We start from the raw sequence: 23,916 nt of genomic DNA on the forward strand, positions 1-23,916 counted from the left end.
TAAGATGCTTCCTGAAAGGAAATGTTAGCTGACATTTTGGTTCTCTTCTTTCTTTTTTTAGTAAAAACATTTTTGTCCTGGAATCTGTTATAAATGTGGTTCCCAGGAAATGTGTAAAAGGGAAATCTAATAAAAGTGTTAGTTAGAATTGTGGCTTCTGAGAGTTCAGGTATAACTTAAAATTAAGTTATTGCATATTTTGTATTTCAGGTTTTAGTTATAACTTCATAATAATCAATGTCTTCAATTAGATGTATGAACAGTCGTTTCTTTTAAGTTCATAAAATACCTGAGGTATTTTGGGGTGGGTGGGTAGATATTGACTACTTAATGGGAAAAATGTGTTTAAGCTGACACCTCCCTGCTTTTAATGGTAGGACAATAATTTTGGAAACTACAAACAAATGTTACATGTATTCTTTAAATCTCTTTCCTATTCTCTTTTTTCAGTTTTAAAGGAATTAATGTTTTATGTTTTTCTGATAGTCCCCATGGACATAGATGTATGTATTCACTGAAGAGAGAAAAGATGGAAATTGTATGTAATGGGATCCTGATCATTTAAGATGTCTGAGAGTTAACGCTGTTGATACTTGTTCCTGTCATCTGCTAAACTTATAGCTGCTCAGAAGGAGAATGCTCCTGGTGGCGGCCTCTAAGAGATGTATGAGGGCTGGAAGAATGAAATTCTGTACCCAGCTAGGGTGCCTCCGGGATCCCCTAAGACTGGCCATGTTAGCCCTCTCTGCTATTTTAAGCCTGAAGGGCTCATGAGGAGAAATGTATGATAATACACAGTAATTATATAAAATGTGTATCTGATTTTAAGCAGTTCAGCCAATTACCCTCAGCTTTGGTTTGCATTTGGTATGTATTTCTATTTTCCTTTTTCCCCAAATTGTCAGATTCTTATCTCTTGACCTTTTTTCTCTACTTCTGGATATATTCTCTACTTCTCTACTTGTATATATTCCGGATATCCTTTTTCATTAAATACGACAAAATTATTTTCTCTCAGTTTGTTGCTCATTTTTTAAACCTTGTGTGCAATATCTATCATTATGCAAAAGTTTAAGGATTTATGTCATTAATTCTATCTATTTCTTCCTTTATAGCTTATTGGTTTTTAACCTTTTTAAAATAACCCTTCCCTGGAAAAACAGCTATGACTTGGGAACTCAGATGCCATCATGTTTTCATCCGCTTTCTCTCTTTCTTTCTCTCCATTTCTCATCTTCCTGTCTACAAGTTGGTTTCATTCTTAACTTCCTGCTGTAGACCATCCTTTTGTAAGTGGTTCCTGGGCTTTTCATCTACCCAGAAAGAGACTGATTCTTTTGCTCTTCGGTCCAAAAATCTCAGTTTGGGTCAGCTACCCTTCATGGTATCCTAGAAATGAAGTCATGCAAGAACATGGTCAGCCCCAACCAGAACCACAGGGATAAAAGTGTAGTGACTAGTAAAAGGCATCCTTAGATGCCTGCCTGCTGTAGCTTTGGTACATGGGTATGGTTCTGGGCTCTCTAGAAATTATAATTTAGCTATTGGCCTGTGCCTGTTCCAGTTCAATGTGTTGTACTGTTGTCCTTAGAAACCAGTAGGACAAGTACTTTCTATTTTTATCCTTTAGAAAATATTATTGGCTGGTGTTTGTTCTTCCAGATGAAATTGAAAATTAGCATGTCAGGTTCTATTACACATCTCTTTTTTGATGGGAATATATTGAATACATAGATATATAAGCTCAGAATTGGCTTCTTATTCTGAGACTTACTTTCTAGAATCATGGTATAACTCCATTTTTTTTTCAACCTGTCTCTTTATGTTAAAGTATCTTACATGGCTGTATTAGTGTCAAATGAATATTTGCGATTTCTCCTTAACCAAATAAAGCTTCATGGAATAATTATAATTTAGGAACACATGTAAGTAAAGGAAGAAAATAAAGGTTTCCTATAGTCCTGCCACTCAGGAATAACTATTTACATTGACGTACATGATGGGGTTGCATCTTCCTTGCACAGGGGTTGAATTTTAGGATACAGAAATGGTACTTGTATCATTCAGAATGCATTCAGTTGTACATAACAGGAAACCTGATGATTGTAGGAGTTTATTATTCACATAAAAAGTCTGGAGATAGGCGGTTGGTTCAGTGATGCAATGAAATCAGAGCTAATTCTGTACAGTTCTTTTGGCTTTTCTCAGGCGGTCACAAGATGGCTGCCGCAATGCGGTCATTATATTCATGTTTGAGGCAAGAGGGTAAGGGATGGGATGCATCGGTTTGTCCCTTTGTTAGAAAAAGGAAGGCTCTGAGGCACCTGGGTAGCTCAGTCAGTTGAGTGTCTGACTCTTGATTTCGGCTCAGGTCATGATCTCATGTTTTGTGAGTTCGAGCCCCACATCGGGCTCTGCGCTAGACAGTGTGGAACCTGCTTGGGATTCTCTGCACCTCTCCTGCTCTCTCACTCTCTCTCTCTCAAAATAAATAAACTTTAAAAAAAATAAAGAAAAAGGAACGCATTTTCAGATAATCTCACCTTATGTCTGCTCACTTGACCATCCCTCTATGCAGGTAAGGTTGACCAAAGCCAGCCTTTGGCATTTTAGCCTCCGTTGTGGTAAGTGAGGTTGGATCTGCCTTGGATGGCCATTCAACACTACCTGTCTTTGCAAAAAAGCTGAAAATCACCATTGGAAATATTTTAAATTGTACAAACCCAGTTTCGTACCCGAGGTAGAGATATCGAGATATCGAGATAACGTCTTAAACCAGTATTTCCCAATACCCCTTAATTAAGTCTTCATTCCCCCCCGCCCCAAGGGGTTTCTAAGAAGCCTTTCTCTCTACTTGGCTACCACCTGTACAGTGCAGGACAGAGCCCTGGAAATCCTAGAAATAATTTATACTTGGTTTCCCTCAGTTTTAAATGCCATTCCTTGACTCATTGAGACTGAATTACCTTGGCCGTTGCCCAGGAGTTGGAGTGATGACTCCAGTTGTGTTTGCTCGTTTGCTTTTAACTGCTAAAAAATAGTTGAGCTTCTGTGAAGGGTGCTTTTGCTCTCTGTCAGCTCTGCTGTCCTCTTTCACGCTGCCCAGGCCCAGAGTTTGGTTTCTGCTGCCATGATAGACAAGGAGAAGGCAGCGAGAGAAGTTTCCCTGGGCCATGCCTGACCTCTGGATTAGCCTCACGGTGCCTCTCTGACTCTCGGGTTCTGTTTTCCTCAGTTCCTCTGCTTCCTGAAATTGCAGCCTTGTGCTTCTGGTTCGCGTGGTTCTCTAAATCCCATTCATCTGGCACTTCCAGACTTGTCATTTTTATTAGGTCTCATTGCTTCAGCAGTTATGGCATACCCCTGACAAATAGAGTTCTTTCTTACCTAGGAAAAATATTAGCTTTAGTTTAACCATAGCTGTTTTCTGCAAGTGTGTGAAGAGCTGGAAAATTGCAATTAGTTTCAGATAAGCACAGATGAAATATTCTTGTTTTGTACTAAGGCAACAAATTGAAAGAAGGATTGAGGGCATTGAGTCATTGTAGTGTCTAATGATACAACTAATGCATTATGGGGCTCATGTATCATACTGGGACCTTGTTACTTATGAAATCTAAAATAAAAGGATCTTAATGTGTCCTTACTAATCCTTGTGCCTCTTAATAAGAGCTTTTAATTTTTAGTCCCGGGGTTAGTCATCACATTTTTGTACTGCTAGCCCCCCTGTGGCCAAACTCAGTACTAATTAATTTTAATAATAGACTTATTAGGAATGTGCTGGCCTACAGGGATAGGCTGGTGACTCATGAAGTCATGGGAAGAGGATGAAATCATTGTGGTCATTTCAGTGCCACTTAAAAAAAAAATTCAAATGGCTGTTTCAGGGCAAGGAGGACTGTTTGTGGTCAGCATTTGGGAGGTTGAGTGTTAAATTGCATTGGTTTGATGTGCACTGGTGGGTTGTCAAACTCTGCCACTGATGGTCATTTAAAAAAAAATACTTATTTTGAGAGAGAGAGAGAGAGAGAGAGAGAGAGAGTAAGAGCACACGGGGGAGGGGCAGAGATAGAGGGAGACAGAGGGTCCTAAGTGGGCTTCGTGCTGACAGCAGAGAGCCCAACTTGGGGGGGCGGGCGGAGGGGGGGCTTGAACTCACAAACCGTGAGATCATGATGTGAGCCAAAGTCATGATCTGATTGAGCCACACAAGTGCCCCAAGAAGTGTATGTTTCTAAAGAATTAGCAAATGAGCTCTCTCATGAGCATCCGTAAGCGTTGAGTTTCGTTGAGCTGCAGCTGCTATTGGCTGTGAGGTTTCCAGTTTTATTTCTCCATTGTTTCCCATCATTATATGTCACTTTATTTCCTCTTTTCTGTTGTTGCCTGGGTCAGATGGGTTTGCTTGTATAGAGAACAATTAGGATGCTCTAGTTATTTTTAAGAACCTAAAGACAAGTACCCTTGTCTGTTAGAATGCTTCCTCCAAACACCTCTTAACAGTTGAATTGAATCTGCACCAGCTGTAGCCTCGTTATGTGTGGTTTGAGTGGGAGGTGTCTGATACATGGTCTGTGTTTCCTGTCTGTGTTTTCATGGAAATGGATTTGGTAAAACTAAGTGACATCAGTTAGAAAAATGAGACAAACCCAATACTAGATGAAGACCTTGCAAAATCGGGCCTTAAAACATAGTGGTTCAAATATACTTGCTCACACTTTCAACATGAATGCAAAATTGGGTGATGGTAGAAAATTGTTTAGGCACGGTTGCCAGGAATTGAATTAATTATACACTGAGACCACTCTCTTTGACGCCAACCACTCTGTCTATCTGTATTTGCTGCTGAGTTACTCTTTTGGGCATGATTTGTTTATTTGGGGGGGGGGGTGGTTTGGTTTCAGAGAGATAGGTTGACAGAGGATCCAAGGCGGGGGGGGGCTCTGTGCTGACAGCAGAGAGCCCGATGTGAGGCTCGAACTCACCAACTGTGAGATCATGACCTGAGCTGAAGTCGGACGCGTAACTGACTGAGCCACCCGGGTGCCCAAATGGTTTAATTTTTTACAAGAACGTGAGTTCAGTATCATTTATGAAGGTATGCAAATGCATTGGCCTGAATGAAAGTGAAGATAATAGATTCCATTTTTTTAGCATGATTTTAATTTAGCCACATTTTCATGAATTTTAGATTTATAGCCTTCTAATGCCAGGAATTATATTTTGGGTTTGGAGTGAAGAGGGCCAAGGGCTAGACTTGAAACTCCTGTGTGCTTTATCTATAATCTCTCTGGAAGTCAGAAACCAGCAGTGAGAGACACGCAAGAGGCAGTGTTAAGAGAGTGGTTATCTCATGAGCTGTAGAGGTAGGTAGTATTTAACCCATCTTTGTCTCAGTTTCTTCATCTGTCTAGTGGAAACAATAATAGGACCTATCTCACAGGGTGGTTGTGAGCGTCATAGAGAAGAATACACATACAGCATGACTTAACACGTCGGATGTACGTTAATAGGATTAGGATTTAACAACACTCAAATGTTCTTTCTAGTGAGTAAATTCTTAAACCATTGTAAATCAATCCTCTGAATTAAGTTTGTTTTTTTTTTTTAACAAGAAACATCATTTATTCGTGATGCATGATCAGTATGCATTGACTAAAGATGCATGTTGAAACTCAATTACTTGGTCTTCTACCCACTAGAATATTAGCTCTAGCAGGGCAGGGACCATGCTTGTTTTCTTCTCTCTTTTATCCTTTGTGCCTTCAACAAGGTCTTTCACATAATAGGTGCTCAGTAAATGTTTGTGGAAAGAATGAAGGATGCCTGCCATTGTAAATGCTTTCAAGAAACTAGATTTAAAGGATTTTATGATTATGCATAGGTAATCTTATTATACTGGAGAATTATGTTTCTATGGATATAATAATATTGGACTAAAGATTTAGAATATTTTAAATGACAAATCTGGGCAGCTCTATGGAGTCATGTAGGATGTGAAGAAAAACGGAAGTTTTCACATGTGTTTGTGTACTCCGTAAAAAGTACTGATGTGAGAATAAAATCATTTGGCTTTTTTTTCTTTCTTTAAAACTTTGATACACCATGCTGCCCTAAAAAAAGCCTTCGATTTTACTATTTTGAAAAAGTCAACGTAAATAGGTAACACACCCTTATGATTCAGAATTCAAAAGTTTAAAAGTGTGCCTGGTAAACATCTCCCTGCGACCCCCGTAGACCAGCCACTCTACCATTTTTCCCAGACAGCGGATACCTTTAGTTGCTTAAGTACCATTTCAGGGGTAGTTTTTGCATAAGTAAGCAAATATGTCTGTATTCTTTATTCCTTTACACTGGTGGTAGCGCATTAGAAATACTGTTCTGAACATGGTTGTTTTCATTGGATGTGTCATGGAGTTTTCTTTCTTCTTCCCTTTTTATGGTGAGAGCATTTCATTGAACTGATAAACCATAAGTTAAAGAACTGCTCCTCTGTTAATGGGTATTCAACTTGTTTCTGAATTTTTTCTTATCACAAGCAGAGCTGCAGTGTAAATGTATGAATATAGGAGTCTGCAGACTCCACTGGGTATCGCCTCTCGGCCTTTTGGCTAAGATCAAGTGCAGACCCCACTGGTTATGACATTTGTGATTTAATGGACACTGTCATACTGACCACCCTGGTGGTTGTGCCAGCTTATAGTTTCACCAAACTAGGTTTGAAACTATTTCTTTGCATTCTTATCCATATCCATATAATGGATATTCAGTCAATATCCACTATATTTCCAAGCTCTTGACTCATTCCCTTTCTGACATGTAACAGAAAACAGTGTTTTAGTTTGAATTTGTATTTTTCTTCTCAGGTTCAACTTTATCTATCTATCTATCTATCTATCTATACACACACACACACACACAAACACACACATATATATGTTTAAGAACTTTCTATATTTCCTTTTTGTGTGACCTATTTATATTATTTTGTATAATTTTTAATTAACTCATTTTCCCCCTTTTTTGTTGATTTGTAGGGATTCATTAACAGGTAAGTGAGCACTTTGAGATATGAATTTCCAGTTTTTTCCTATTGATCTTTTGACTTTCCTTACCATAGTTTTTGCCATCAGAAATGTTTGATTTTTATTCTGTTAAGTAGAACAAGCTTTTCTTCTATGGATTCTTTGTGACTCAATTACAAAAGAGTTCTACTGGCTGAGGTTATAATGTGAGGAATTTTCTCATTATTTCTTTCATTACTTTTATGTTTAATTTTTTTACATTCAAATTTTCAATCCACATGGAAATTATCCAAATATAAATGATGGAAAAATCATTTGACTTCTGCTTTGATTTTGCTTTATTTGTGATCTCACCAAGTCACCTAATTTTTATCGAGTACATTTATATGCAAGAAACCTTGCTGCACACCCTCTTACTGGGTACCTTATAGCTTAGTAGGATTGATAGGATTTCCAAATCAAATTATACAAATAATAACACAACAAGTGTGATCAGTTCAATGGTAGAGATGTTTGGGAATGCAAAGAAAAGAGTGCTTAATTTTTTCTGCATATAAGAAGGGACAGGACTCATAAAGAAATATGCAGATCATAATAATTTTTGAACCAATTAGTGTCTCAAAGCAATTTCATTTTATAAGATGCTCATTGAAAGATTGATATAGAAGAACAGGTACAGTCTGAATTCTAAGAATGTTGAGTGTGTGGTATGAATAGATTAACTAATGATATGATTCACATTGATAAGCCTGGCATCCCTAGTGATATATTTTTTAGCTAAGAAAATAAAAAAAGAAAAAAAGAACTAGGGAAACAAATTTGAGAGAGCCAGTTTTCAAGATGAGGGAGAAAATGGCACTATAAGAACAGTAACATACCAACTTTATGAATTTGGAACTCCCTTTGAGAAAGAACCAAGAATAATTAACTAAGGTTTAACTTTTTTAAAGGTCAATATATCAGTAAGAAGGAGTTCAGATAACTAAAAGGTGACAGTAAGTTGTGAGGCGATGAAGGAAGAGAAGCTTAATCATGTGGGGAAATGTGTAATACTTGGTACAAGAAGAGAAAGTAAGCGGAGAGTTTTCCGTCACGCCACAGGACTTGAATGAAGGGGACGTCAATGATGTCCAAAGGACATGAATGATAAGAGAACAGCTTAAGTTTTGAACATAAGATGAAATGTGTAAGTTGACGTAACTTTCAGAAAAGTGAATGAAATTTGATGTCAGGTACCAGCAGGTAGTTGCTGTCATTTGCAAAAGGAAGCAAACCGATTGCAAAGCGGAGTAGAGATTGTGACTTTACAGTGAAGCATGCATTATTAACCCACTGTTTTACAAGAATAAACAGTGAAGAAGACCCAGTACTGGGGGAATAAACTCCAAATGTATATGGAGTAGATTATGTTTCAAATATATGTATATATATGTATATGTATACATATGTATATATGTATGTATATATATGTGTATATATGCGTATATATATGTATATATATGTACGTATATGTATGTATATGTTCATATACATGTATATGTGTATGTATATAGGTACACACACAGATATGGTAAAGCATTGAGTTTTGTTCTCAGAGAACCAAAAGAAGTATGAAGTACCTAATAATGCTTCAGTTTGGGGCACAATCTTTTGCATTTTATGCATGAAGATTAATATTCTTTTGTACTCAAACCCTCAGGTTTACAGCCTTCTCTTAGTGAATGTGTGGTGACTGCTAGAGAGTCTATACTTTTGCACACCTAATATTTTACATTTATGTCTCAACTGGAACATATTTATGAGACCTGTGTGCTTATCAGCAGTACGCACACTTGTTTGCTGTGCACCACTAATTTTGATAAGATAACGCCAAAAATGCAAGAAAATATCAAATAGTTGCCTAACTGTGCCAAGATGGCAGTGTTGCTGACATTGAATTGTGAGCGGGCAGGAAAGCCTTCTGTGGATTAACTGGAAAGATCTGACAGTATATATAAGTCAGCTTAGTGGTGTCCTATATAATATGTGATATATGGCGCTGTATAGATGTTGATGTCCTCATGTACATAGAACCTCTGCAGACTTTTAGTACTATGGGGGAATAAGGCCGCCATATGTCTTTAGACTGGGGTTCGGGAATCTAAGGTTGTACAGCCTTAGCAGCTAATGATCACCTGGTTTAGTCACACTATTTTATAGTTTTGGAGAGTAAAACCTAAAGAAGTTGTTTTTGTTTTTTTGTTTTTTGTTTCTTGTTTTTTCCTGAAGGGATAAGGCAGATTGGGTGGCAGAGATGTGATTAACAGTCAGGTTTTCTGATGGGCTTCACCGGTTTTCCTCAGCACGCATTGCTACTTTGCCATACTGGTTTTCAATTTCAGTGTACCCCAAGTAATTCTTGGCGAAGATAGAGATTCCTGGTCTCTAACCCAGAGATGTTCTGATTTGGCAGGTCTGATATCTGGGCCACACAGATATCTGAATCTATATATTAAAAAAAAATTTGTTTAAACATTTTTTGAAGTTTGTTTATTTTGAGAAGACAGAGCAAGTGAGGGGCAGAGAGAGAGAGAGGAGAGAAAATCCCAAGCAGGCACTGTCAGCACAGAGCCCGATGAGGGGGCTTGAGCCCACAATCCATGAGGTCATGACCTGAGTCGAAACCAAGAGTCAGATGCTTAACCTACTGAGCCACCCAGGTACCCCCCAAGAATCTGTATTTTGAAGTATCCGCTCAGATGCAGATGGCATTTGCGCCATACTTTGCGAAGGGCGGCCCATGTCATGCATGAAGCCGGAGTACGTAGATGTTATATATCCATGGTCACGCATGTAGGAAGTGGTAAAACCAGGACTCTTTCCCATTCCTCAGTATCTTTTTGCTGTGTGGCTTTGATGTTACGGAAAGGGAAGTGACTGACTCCCGCTAGAGGTTGGGTACAAGATGCAGCAAGCAGCTAAAATCAACATAACCCACCGCTCATGGTGATGTATGCTTGTTAATAACCAAAGTACAGTTGCCCAACATGAGCCACCTTTATACAGGCATTTATTTTTTTTTATTTTTTATTTTTAAAAATTTTTTTTTAAAGTTTATTTATTTTTGAGACAGAGAGAAACAGAGCATGAACGGGGGAGGGGCAGAGAGAGAGGGAGACACAGAATCGGAAGCAGGCTCCAGGCTCTGAGCCATCAGCCCAGAGCCCGACGCGGGGCTCGAACCCACGGACCGCGAGATCGCGACCTGAGCTGAAGTCGGACGCTCAACCGACTGAGCCACCCAGGCGCCCCTATACAGGCATTTAAAAGAAGTAACGCTATGACAACTAATGCTTTCAACCACAATTTATTTTGAAACTGATTAGAGACGCTGATTTTTAAGTATTGGCATCTCCATGCTTTCCAGTCATTCTCCTATTGAACGTCTTGGGTAGCCTTCCCCTCCTAGACGCTGGACTTTAGAATTGTTTAAGAACTCTGCCTTTACAGTTTCTGGAACATACGACTTAAATATATAAATAATTAAGGAACATTATTAAAGTGATGAGAGTAATTGCTTCTTGTGTCTGTAGGTCATGTAGTACATGTCTCGCTTCACAAGAGAGACAAGTGTGAGCCCTTGGAGTGACCAGATAAGCCCCTTTGGTGGTCCCTACAGACCAAATGTCATCAGACAAAAGGGAGCTAGTGAGAGTGGAAATTGCTAGTAAAAATGAATCCTTTAGAAGGAAGGATAATGAAAAATTAGAATTCACTGAGAAAGTAGATATGGAGATTTTCTGTTTTGCCAAGTCATTGGGTGAAAATAAACCAGAAGATGGTTGAGAGAATCTAATGGAAAAGGCAGTAGTGTTCATGAGAGGAGAATTTAAGTGCCAGCGGACGTTGAAGAAACCAGGATGTTATTTGAATGGCTATACTTGTTTGTGTTCAGAGGTACTGAACACAACATCCCAGTCTGTTTTCTTTTGTTCTGCACCTTTACAGGCTAAATTCTCATCTAGAGGGCTGTCTAAATTTTTCCTCCAGATTTGTAGCACTGCAAACAGTAAATCAGAATCCTAGCACTGAATAATTGAACAGGCTAAAACATGAGCCTGCCTGGAAAAGAAGACTGGAACTGAAAAATCAATAAGGTTAGGGAAAAACTTATAAAAGCTTTGCTCAATATAAAATAGCAATAAATCAAGAATAATAAACAATCAAATTGTTTGGATAATCGTTTTCCTTTGAACAACATAAGCAAAAACATTGATAGTTTTTGTGTGCATATATGAAAAATCCCTATAGCATTTGAAAGGTTGTAGAAGAATAAAGGAAGTACAGACAAAAAGGTACATGAAAGGAATTCCTTCTGGCATAACAAAAATCACTTTAGTAAAATAAAATAGTAAACTTTAAGGAAGATAGGTTACTGATTTGAAGAGCTGCTAGGATTCTGGGGAAGCTTTTGGGACATCTCTAAATGTCATCTCGCTGAAACAGCATGATTTTGATTTCTGATTGATAGTCCAGGAACAATGGTATTTGAATATGATCTATAGTGACTTAAGGCTTATGACTCAGTCTCTTCCTCATAACTTCTAGAAATTCAACAATTTAATAAACTCACGTCCCCACTATGAAAATGGGGAGTTTGGGTTTGTTTGTTTTTTTTGTTTGGTTTGGTTTTAGGGCTTTATTTATTTATTTTTTTCTTCCAGTAGGAGAGGGCTGAAAACAAGGCCCTGATGCCCTTGGGGTGAGCTTTGTAGGTAGCTGCTGGGAGCAGAAGCCTGTTTAGGGAGTGAATGGGAGTTGGGAGCTGGGAATGGGGCCTCGGAACATCAACTTAAAGAATTTTGCTGTGAAGAAAACAAAAGGTGATTTTTTTTTTTTTTTTTTTTTTTTTTTTTAAGGTGTGAGAGGGTCAGGCAGCTTGAATTCTAAGCTAGGGCCAGTGGTGATAGAGATGTTGAGGTGAAGAGAAAGGGGTACACCGTGGACCATTGCCCTGGGTGAGCCTGAGATGGAGGGGGGCAGCAGGGTTTCTGGGTGCCGGCAGGAAGGAGCAGACTGGGAAAGAATCTAATTTTAAATTTTTCAGTTAGACACCTTCCACTTACCAGGAAGCCCTAGCCAGATTCTAAGGTAATATGTAGGGATATGACCATATGATAAAGCATAGATAGATAGATAGGTAGATAGATAGATAGATAGATAGATAGATAGATAGATAGATAAACTGAAACTGTACCAATTCTGAAACAAAAGAGTATGGTCATATGTAGCGACAATAATATATGAATAGTTAGATCTTGAATATAGTTAACACTGTTGACTTTGAAGTTTCTGATTAATAAAAAAAAAAGCCAATACTAGTCTGTGATGTATGTGATACTCATAACTTCCCATGGAATATTAGAGATGGGGGGCACATGGGTGGTTCAGTCAGTTAAGTGTCAGACTTCGGCTTGGGCCATGGTCTCACGGTTCGTGAGTTTGGTCCCCACGTGGGGCTCCTCACTGGCAGTGCAGACACTGCTTGGAATATTCTCTCTCTCGCTCGCTCGCTCAAATTAAATAAATAAATTTAAAGATAAGAATATTAGAGAAGTGAGTTGACTGGTTATTGACAAAGACAAGGAGGAACTTAGGTATTCTGGGCACCAGTCCAGAGAACCATAGAGCTACTTCTGAGAATGGAAGAAGGACCAGATGGGTGACACGACAGGTAGTGCTTCGGTCTCCTCCTCTCTGGCAGGTCTTCACCTCTGCTCTTCTACTTGAGTCCATCTGAGGAATTACAAGGGCAAGTCCAACACTGGGGATTCAGGGGCCCAGGAAGCTTGTGGTGATGTGCCCCACCATATGCAGTCCTGCAGAAGTTCATGGACTCAGAGTCCTTAACTGCCAACCTTGGGGTTTGCTGCAAGCCCTAAAGTTGCATGTTCCTGTGTTGAGCATGAAGTAAAGATGTTGGGATGTAACTTCTGCTGTGAAGAGAGATTCTTCAGCCTCGTAAAAATTTAAAATCCCTTCGGTAATGTTACAGCTATTTCCAGTCGTTATTTAGCACATATAGAGCATTTTGTGCCCTCGAAGTACTTCTTAATATCATTGGTCATTAGGTAAGATTTCTGATAAGTTGTTCTTACTAGTAGTTTGGATAATTACATATTGTTATTTATAACCAGCGTCTGACAGGAGTAAGTAGAAAGTGTATAGTATACTGATGTGGCTCTGGATCTTGAATGGAATCAGAGGCGCGCGCGTGTGTGTGTGCACACATATATAATTCTATGTAGTCCCATATTATGATTATAATGCAGTGTATATGTATGTAAAATCTATATACATACATGTCATTTAAATATTTATACATATACCGATACACACACACGCACACACACAGACTTCTTTAAATATTTAGGGAGAGATTAGACTGAATCTAGATTATAAACTTTTAAACCAGATTGTAAGCTCCTTGAGAGTAGGCATTTTTTAAGTTATCTTGTTGTATCTCTCGCTTAATGGACACTAGAAATACTTGCTGATTCCTCTGATTTTATTACCAAGTATGGTGGACATTTTTCCTAGAGAACAGGGCTCTGTGTGTGTAGTCAGTCAGTCAGTTTGTCTAAAGGGCTGCTGACATGCCGCCACTGATAAGTGTCTTTATCCTGAAGTGTCTGCTCTTTGCTTGTATGAGACATGAAGCTCATGGTCACCATAGCCATTGCTTCTCTGAAATGCAAATATCCTCACTCTTGTTAATGTTGTACTTTGATCTCATGCTGGCTGCTCTCCTTTTCTTCTTTTTTTTTTCATTACAGCTTTGCCTCTGCCCTTTGCACCCAAATGCATCTGAAAAGATATCACCTGCAGAGATGCTATTTGGTGAAGATTTGAAACCTCTTAAGAGTTAAAATATCGCCCTTTATCTTCAGTGGTGATGACAAATGTTTTAGAACCAACTTTTTGGAAGGAATAGTACAATAAAGATGATGACATAGATACTATCCATAAAAATTAGTGTGCTCTTATATTACCTATATCAGTGAAGTGCTCACCGATAATCAGATAATTATATCTGGTTATATACATTTGTTGAAAAGAAAGAGGTGGGCTTAATTCTTAGCTAAAAAAGTTTTAAAGTGGGGCACCTGGGTAGCTTAGTCAGTTACGCGTCCGACTTCAGCTCAGGTCACGATCTCATGGTTACTGAGTTTGGGTCCCGCATCGGGCTCTGCGCTGACAGCTCAGAGCCTGGAGCCTGCTTCACATTCTGTATCTCCCTCTCTCTCTGTCCCTCCCCATTTGCACACGCTCATGCTCTCTCGCTCTCTCTTTCTCTCTCTCTTTCTCTCCGCCCCCCCCCAATAAATAAAGAAACATAAAAAAAAAAAAAATCACCTTTTAAATTGATTCCCCCCCCCCCCCACCCCATTCCCCGGGGAAATCAGTATGTGTCCAATCACATGTACTTTTGAAGGTACCACATTTCTTTTGTCCCCTAGATCTTTCTAGAACTAGATCCCTTAGAACTTTCATATCTCGTCATTTCCTCTTTCATTTAGATTCACCTCTTGTGACTCCTAATCTCACTGCTACCACCTTGTCCAAGTTTTCATCACCTTGCACTGAGTTATATATACCTAATGATATCTCTCTTAATCCTGACCCATCTGTACAGTGCATTTTTCAGTGCAAATTAGTTTCACCTCGAGTATGGGCATGATCACAAAGTAGACAGGAGTTTTTTTGCTTTGTAGTAGAACATTAACTTTGAAAGAGCTCTCCTCACCTTAAAATTATGGAGCCATAGAGCTTACAATACTACTTTAGATGTTGAGCACATGTAATAAATGTCTCAAGAATTGAAACAGTTGCCTTGATTTAAAAATCGTGTTTTGGTGGTAGGGGATGGGAATAGGATGGCTGTAGAGGGGTCAGTTCAGTATGTTCCCTGCCCAGAGGGAACCAGTTCTGGGAATGAGTAGACAATTTCTTGAATTTACAGTTGTAATAAGCGCAGTAGAGCAAAGAGGGTTTATATTATAGTGGCGCCTCTCTCCTTTCATGCTTCTTTGGTGCCCAGCGTTCAACTCAGATGCATTCTGGTGAGTGCTTCTAACAGTTCTCTAATTTTCCTGTTTCCTTTCTTCACCCCCAGGTTCATCTTAAATGAACTCCTCCTTGGTCCCATAAGGCCAGTCTGTTTTTGCATTCCTCAGTTCTGATTTCTTTTGGCAGGAAGAGGAGATGTGGTTGACAGATTATATCTGAAAAGGGCTTTGGTAATTGCTCGTTCTGTTCGGTGACTGTGTGGCTGACAGATGGGCACAGTGAATACCGAGAGTGTTCTGGACCTCCACATACTTCTTCAGCTCACGAGCGGCGAGCACTGCCAGCATTTTTGTTATTATCTATCAGCATATTTAAAAAGAATTGCTTGGATCGTTACATCTTCTTTGAACCTATAACTAAATCACGTTTATGGCTAGGTTCTCTCCCACCTCTTCGACTCCCTCCTCATTATGTATTTTTTGGAATAGACGAAATTCTCAAGATGTTAGTGCAGGCTGGCATGAATGGGTGCCAACAGCTCTTACAGACTTGTTAAAAGATTTATTTTTTGCCTGCGAATTACACATATGGCCTAGAATGATAATATTAGGATCTGTGTTGGTTGAGATAATTGGCAGATCACACCTTAAGAAAAGTGATTGGTTGGCTTGTCTCTTTCATTTTAATCTGCTGTCTCCATCACAGTCACATTACCATTATGTAGTGTATTACTATGCCGGTTTAAAAAACTTATTTAACCCATTTATAGGGGGCATCTGTTAGTTGAGCTTGAATTATTTAAAACATTCTCTTACGTTGGCCCATTGAGTAACCGCCAGCAAAGTCAAAATGAGCAAAGAGGGGGATCCCAATAATCCCAGGCCTATAAAGATGGTTACTTAAGGAGGTGACAGTTAGCATCCAGATAACGCTAGAGGTCATCTCATTCAGACTCCGTAGAAAAATAAGCCAGAACTGAGAAATGGGACCTCTGGGTACCAATGTGGAGACTAGGTCTTGAGTGTGCTGTTGGAGAGGTAACCATGAGGCCTTTGCCTCCGTGCAGCCCTTATATATATAACACAGCAAGTCTTGGTAGAAGTCCTTGAGATGCAGAGCAGATTAATTCATCTGTTTAACTTCAGTGATGACAAATGAGAGGATGACCATCGAAATATCCATAGTTCTGATAATTATTTAACATTTGTGTAAACACTGGAGTTGTACTACACCAGTCTTGTAACACCTAATTCTTGTGATGGGGATGATGATGATTTCTGCTTATTAAAAAATGCTAAAATTAAATTAACTTAGTTTTCATGTTTTCTTTCTGTTACTCACCGTATGCATGTGAGTGCTGCATGAGAGAGCGAAAAACATATGCTCAGGTTTGGAGATTAATTTTCATATCTTAATAAATGGAAGAAGATGTTCCTACTCACGGGCACAGAAGCTGGACTTGGAAGTCTCTTTTACAATGTAGTTTAAAGATAGACATAATCAGGACACCTGAATGCCTTGGTCGGTTAAGTGTCTGACTTCAGCTCAAGTCATGATCTTGCAGTTCGTGAGTTTGAGCCCTGCATCGGGCGCTCTGCTGACAGCTCAGGGCCTGGAGCCTGCTTTGGATTCTGTGTCTCCTTCTCTCTCTGCCCCTCCCCCACTCGTGCTCTGTCTCCCTCTCTCTGAAAAATAAAAACATTAAAAAAATCTTTTTAAAAAGATAGACATAATCAAAAAATAAAGTATACACGTGACGAAGCTGGGATATATCTTTGTTAAAGTTGGGATAATATTTTAGATTAGAAAAGTAGAATATATTACCTCCCCTTGCCTTCAAATATTTACTCGCTGCATCCGTGAGACTTTAGGAAGCTAGCAAATACATATGTAATAACAAACGTGTATGTCTTTCTTTCTCCTTCAACTTAATATTTTTCTCCCAGAAAAAATGTTTCTTTGTTCCATGAAAAAAAATTTTGAACTCTAAAAATGCCACTGTGTAAATTCCTGGACCACCATCAAAAACATTTTCATTCTCTTCCTGGTAATAACTTGTCCTAAAATAATTGTTGCCGCATTTATTCCAGTGATTACTGTGCAGTTAGAAGATGTCTTGGAAAATGTCTAGAGTGTTTTACAGAAGCGAGAACTGAGGCTCGCAAAAGTTAAAGCGACTTGTTTGACATTGCACAACAAATTATGTCACAGAGTCCAGAGAAGGAACCTAGATCTCTTTGTTCTTTCTCAGGACTCTCTTGTGGTTTATGTTAGTCCCATTGCATCTCAGTTTGGGTGAATTGCCTGTAAGAGTCAAGAGGATGCAGTTTTTAGTCTACCGATTATTATCAATGTCGTCATCCATGTTGTAATAATCGAATTATACAGTTCAGTGCTCGCTTCGGCAGCACATATACGAATTATACAGTTCAAATTTGTTACTTCCTCGGGCCTTATATACTCAATACATATTCGTTGACTGACTGAAACTGGTAGTTTTGTTTTACATATGCAATTTTTCTGACCCCCCCCCGCCCCCCGAAAAACCCATTAAAATAAAAAAAAAGAAACCAAGATGGATCCCTCTGATTATTTGGAAGTACATTGCATAGCAAGATGCCAGTTCAATGACATTATGCAAGTTAAGTGTTCATAGTTGGAGATAAATCAGCATAGTAGAGAGTCTAGATTTTGAACATTGTACAGGTGTTCCTTTCATAACCCCCTCGCCCCAAATAGGTAAATGTAAATTTTTTCCAATTCGTTGTACATGTGAAATTGTTATTCTTACAGGCTTAATGTGTTGAAATTAAAATACATAAGTAATGGACTTACCATATTGAATTCAAAGAAAAGGAAGTCCATGGTTCTGTATCCTGCTTTGGGCCACATTTCTCCCTTTGAAATCAGTTTCACCTCTCATCAGGTATTTGGTGAGATTTTCATGACTTACCTGTCCATCCTAAGTCCATAGAAAGGAATATTTTTACCTTACTTGACGCTCCAAAACCTTGAGTGCAGTTCCCAGATTTCTGATCATTTATCAGGCAACTAAAATTCCAGCCTCTTGGGCTGCCTGAGTGGTTCGGTCATGTAAGCATCTGACTTTTGATTTCAGCTCAGGTCATGATCTCATGGTTTGTGAGATCGAGTCCCACATTAGGCTCTGGGCTGACACCACAGAGCCTTCTTGGGATTCTCTCTCCCCCGACTCTCTCTACCAGTCCCCTGCTCATGTTTGTGTGTGTGCGTGCTCTCTCTCCCTCTCTCTCAAAATAAATAAACATTTAAGAAAAAATAAAATTCCAGCCTCTTGTTTTCCACTCACAAGATTTTGAACTTAACAATATATTTTTGTATCTCAAAATCAGTGAGAATCAGAATTTTTCATAGAATTTTAGCCATTATATTTCTTATCACCATGGCTAAGTTGCAAATAATAACATGATTTAAAAAGTATATAACCTGATGCGGTGACATATTCTGTGTAGCTCTTTGAATCGATAGGTTATTTGTCCCTTTGCATTAAAATGTGTTGCTTCGGGGCGCCTGGGTGGCTCAGTCGGTTGAGTGTCCGACTTCGGCTCGGGTCATGATCTCGCAGTCTGTGAGTTCGAGCCCCGCGTCGGGCTCTGGGCTGACAGCTCGGAGCCTGGAGCTTGTTTCAGATTCTGTGTCTCCCTCTCTCTGACCCTCGCCTGCTCGTGCTCTGTCTCTCTCTGTCTCAGGAATAAATAAACGTTAAAAAAAAAATTAAAAAAAAAAAAATGTGTTGCTTCACTTTGGGGGACTATCAATTTGCATAAATGTATTTGCAACTGGAAATGGAAGGAATGTGCAATTAGTTTTATAAAACAGTTGGCATGGCTGTCAAAGTTCTTAAAAATGTTTTGCAATGTTAGAGCTGGAGTGTCCCAGGGCTTGAAAGAGAAAGCAGAGAAACAAAGCTTTGATAACATTGTCTTCTCCTGATTCTCCTGGGCTTGTCGTGAGGAACAGGTGTTGGGGGTGGTTTTGAAATTAGTTTGGAATCCTGAGAAATAAATACAACTCTTTCAGAGGGTTAGGGTAAAATGACTTTGGAATACCGCTGTTGACTCTGCCCCCATCTGAGAAAATGTTGCTTCTGTTCAGTAGCTCTTGTTAACCTGAAAAACTCTAGGATTACATAAATAATGAATGGGCCCACAATGCGTTGGTTTTTGTAATGTAGATGAAGGTAAGATGTCTTGTCAGGGTTGAAATTTGCATATTAGAATAATTCGGTTATCTTACCATGTTCTTTAAAGAAATAAATGCCTATGAATATTCATGTATTCAATTAAAATATTAATGGTATACTGATACTTGAGTTTTAGGTCTCGGTCATCCATAAAGAGTTTCATTTAAAGTTGATTAACAGTGAAGGGATAGTTCAGCATAAAGTATACTATATTGGCTTTTTGTCTCTGAAATGAAAATGTAGTACCTGGCATGAGTAAATGATTTGTTTATCCTTGCCATGTATCATTTCTTTCGATAAGAAATGGGCACTGACAGAGTATGAATATCTTTTGGGGCCCGAGTACTCTTGTTGGTTTGTTTAAACACTACTATTTACCTGGGTTTTGTGGGTGGGATTTTCTTTAATGGCTTCATTGACTTTTAAATTTTCACTTATTTTTAATTGTGGCGATACACACATAACATAAAGTTTGCCAATGTTATCAGGTACATTCACCATCATCCATCTCCAGAGATTTTTCATCCTCCCCAACTGAAATGCTACTATGAAACACTAACACTCCATGACCCCCTCCTCTAAGCAACCACCATTCTAATTTCTGTCTCTTTGAATTTGACTAGTCTAGTTGCCTCCTGTAAGTGGACCCATAGTATTTGTCTCTTGTGACTGGTATATTTCACTTGACATGCTGTCCTCAGGGTTTATTCTTGTTGTAGCAGGTGCCAGAACTTTGTTCCTTTTCAAGGCTGCATGATACTACATACTGCATTGTATGTGATACCAAATTTTGTCTGTCCATTCATTTATCTGATGGATGTTTTATTTGCTTCCTGCTTTTGGCTACGTAGATAATAATATATCCATGTTCTGATTAATGCTGCTGTGAACACAGGTGTACAAATAGCTCTCGGAGATCCTGCTTTCCCTTCCTTCAGAAATAAACCCAGAAGTGCAATGACTGGGTCATATGGTAATTCTCTTTATATTTTTTTTATGGAATTGCCATACTATTTTCCATTTTCCATTACCACTGGTAGTACACATGGGTTCCAATTTCTCCACAGCCACACCAACACTCGCTATTTTCTGTTTTTAGGTTTTTAAAAAAATGTTTATTTATTTTGAGAGCAAGCGAGTGAGCATGAGTGGGAGAAGGGCAAAGAGAGAGAGAGAGAGAGAGAGAGAGAGAGAGAGAGAGAGAGACAGGGAGAGAGAGAATCCCAAGCAGGCTCCTTGCCATCAGCTCAGAGCCTGACGCGGGCCTCCATTTCACGACCAAGAGATCATAATCTGAGCCAAAATCAAAAGTTAGATACTTAACCGACTGAGCCACCCAGGTGCCCCCTGTTTATAGATTTTAAGTTATGTAGAGATTCCAAGCAGTACAGAAAGGTGTAAAGGAAAATTGAAACTCCTTCACTCCCTCTGACTGATTGGGTGGGGGAAGGCGAACGTGTAAAAGACAGGAAGGAGCGTTGAGGTGAGTGCTGGCCCGGGAACTTGGGTGGTCGAGCGTCCAGTTTGGGGGGAAGAAACCCAGGTTGTAGAGATGAGGCATTCGGATTATTGAATTTGAAATGTCCGAGACATTTACATGAAATCTGAAGTTTGGGAGAGAGGTCAGGGCTCTATTAGCAGGCTTTTATTAGCATTCAGGTGGTAGTTGATGCCCTGATGGTGCATTTGATCATTCAGGGTGAGGGTTAAGAAGAGCAAAGAATTGGAGAACAGAATCTTGGGGGCCTCTCAAGTTAGGGACGTATGGAGGTGGAGGAGAGCATATTAACCTACAATCATAGTCATCATCTCCCTTAGAGCCCTTCTCTTCCTAAATTTCCCTGTTCTCTCAAGATAGCAGCATTAGCAATGTAGTTAGAATCCAAAATGGCAAGTCCTCTCTGGTCGTTGTCTTTGCCTCATCTCTTACCCAGTTCTTTTACTTTTTTCTGTGATAGCACTTTTCTCACCTGTCACTTATTATTTCTTCCACTTGCATCATTGTTTTTTAGGCCTTTGTTTTTAGTCTATTGTAGTTTTCTGTTAACCTCTCTTCTCCAGAATTTTCTCTCAGATTTTTCATTGACAGTATTTCAGAATTCTACATAAGCTTTCAGATGACAAAAAAAAGCCATCTACCATTTAAGAAAGATAAAAGTTTGAAAGTGTTCGTTTGTAAAAATACAGGTCCTGACATTCAAAGCCCTTCAGAGTCTTACCTCTAATTTCTCTCAACGTAAATCTCTACGTAGATGTTGGGGGTTTGCCATTCTGCTGTATTTGATCCTCGTGACTTTTCAGGTGTGTGTTTTCTTAGGCCATTTTCACACAAAGGTCCAACTCAAGGATTCAAGTCTCATTTCTTCCTTGAAGAGGAAGCAGTGTGGTGTCGTTTAAGAGTTTTGTGTAGATCCTCGTCAGTTACTTATTATCTGTGTAACTTTGAACAACGTACTTTCCTCAAGTTTAGATCCTTCATTTGTAAAGGAGACTATTGTATAGGTAAATTTTAAATTTAAATTAATTTTTAAAAAGTGAAATGTGAACCATAGTAGTTAATATTTCTGATTTTTGTCCCTTGGGGTTGTCTCACTCGTTTATTTATTCAGTGACTACTTGCCTTGGCAGGATGCTGGGCTTTGGGGATGTAGCATTGTACGAAGTGGACAGAAGTCCCTGCCATCACGGAACTTAGCAGAGGTGGATGATAAGCCAGATAAGAAATCTTTTATAATGCTGTCACAATGATAAAGGCTAAGGAGGAATATTAAAGCAGGAGAGGAGGCATAAGGGAAGGTTGAAATTTTAGATGGGGTATATGGAGAAGGCCTCTCTGAGAAGTTTTCTCATTAGAAATTCAGAATAAACTGAGTACTTAGGTTGTGACATGCTGTTGTGTGCCTCGATGTGTGTGTGCAATCAGCTTTGACCTCAGTTCCCTGATGGGCTCCTTGCGCAGAGGGACAGACAGTTTGTATTAGCTCTTTGTATTCCTCATCCCTCTTACCCTGCAGTGGAAATACATCATCCTGACAAGGAATTGATAGAATATCAAACTATAACCGGAAATGGTGGGAAAAGCCAGGCCTTCATATCTAAGAAGAGGTTGGTGGAATCCCTGTGAGTTAAACATTTAATAACTTGTTTCATCTGATTTTTAACAGGCCAGACACTCAGGATTGCAAAATCAGAACCAGAGAAATAAAGACTAGTTGCCTCCATTGGTTAGGCCTTGTTAATTGTTTGTTTGTTTTTTTTTTTTTTTTAACGTTTATTTTTTTTTGAGACAGAGAGAGACAGAGCATGAACGGCGGGGGAGGGGCAGAGAGAGAGGGAGACACAGAATCCGAAGCAGGCTCCAGGCTCTGAGCCATCAGCCCAGAGCCCGACGCGGGGCTTGAACTCGCGGGGCTCAAACTCAAAAACTCACAGAAAACTGTGAGATCATGATCTGAGCCAAAGTCAGACGCTTAACCGACTGAGCCACCCAGGCGCCCCTTTGTTAATTGTTCTTTAGAGACTGAATGAGGAAGGAAGGACCTTTGAATTCCATAGTGAAAACCGGATCTCTCAGGGGAAATTGAGCTCAGAACTAAGTGAAACGTCACTGCTCACACACAAACCGAACTTGACTGGCCTTGGAAAGCTGGGGAGTCCACAGCCATTTTTATTCAAATCCTTTGTCTTTTTACAAGGTATTTACATGTCAGAGGGAACAAAACTCATGGAGTAAATGGCCAAGTTTTACCATCATTGTTTGAACCCATCAGCAAAATCAGATGATGGCTTGCATCTGTAATAGTTAAATTTGTTCTCCGGATTGCTTTAGCTTCCCGCATACCAGGCAGGAAATTGGAATCTGAGAGAGGAACTCAGAATGTGCAACTCTTATTTCTGGTTCATTTTTTTCCGAAGAAAAGTTATCCTGAGAAGGGTTAAATTCCCTGCCAACAGTGACATGAAAGCTATGTTGTTGCTCTTGCTTCTGTTTTGAACTTTGAAAACAGAAAACCCAGCAAACACTACACTTTGATTAGTTCGCGCATTTTGTTCCCTTAGGGGAGACTGTAGACTATAATTTCATCACAAGAAAAGTAGTGCCTGAGCTGTAGCCAAAGTTTGAGTTTGTTTTTCCCTTGGGGATTTGACATTTTCTGTTTCCTGACATTTTTACCATTGTTAGACACACGTCTTTGTATTCCTGCCCTATATTCGTCCCCTCAGGGAATTTGTGTATTTTATCTACTGGAAGGCAGGAATGCCTTCTGTTTTGGACAAGTCATTTAATTGTTCAAATAAATCCACCTATAGTGTAATAGACCAATCATTAGGAACTGAGCCATGTGGCAGCATTTAGATTCATGAGACCCAGATCCCAGGCTCAATCCAGAGAAGAAATTAAATACCATGTACACGAAACGAGTGATTTCCTTTTCCCTTCCCTTCCTCACCTGGCCCTTCCACCCCACCCTTTGAAAATATTAAATAGCATCTTAAAAGCGAACAAAATACCTTTGGTTCAGTATTTCTGGCGTGTTATTTATGGTTGTCTGTTTGGGAGGATAAGAACTAGTAATGAATGACGGCTGCCTTTTTGCCATTATCCTTTATCTGTTTTAT

At 39.3% G+C, this 23,916-nt stretch overlaps 1 protein-coding gene and 1 pseudogene across 4 annotated transcripts in view; both read left to right on the forward strand.

Annotated features, from left to right (window-relative positions):
- EXOC4 (exocyst complex component 4) overlaps window positions 1-23,916 on the forward strand; it is a 750,526-nt gene that overhangs the window by 272,628 nt on the left and 453,982 nt on the right. The window lies entirely within an intron of this gene.
- Window positions 6,592-6,735, forward strand: LOC132680016 (U2 spliceosomal RNA; annotated as a pseudogene).

The sequence above is a fragment of the Panthera onca genome, chromosome A2, assembly GCF_046562875.1.
Source record: "Panthera onca isolate mPanOnc1 chromosome A2, mPanOnc1 haplotype 2, whole genome shotgun sequence".
NCBI lineage: Eukaryota > Metazoa > Chordata > Mammalia > Carnivora > Felidae > Panthera > Panthera onca.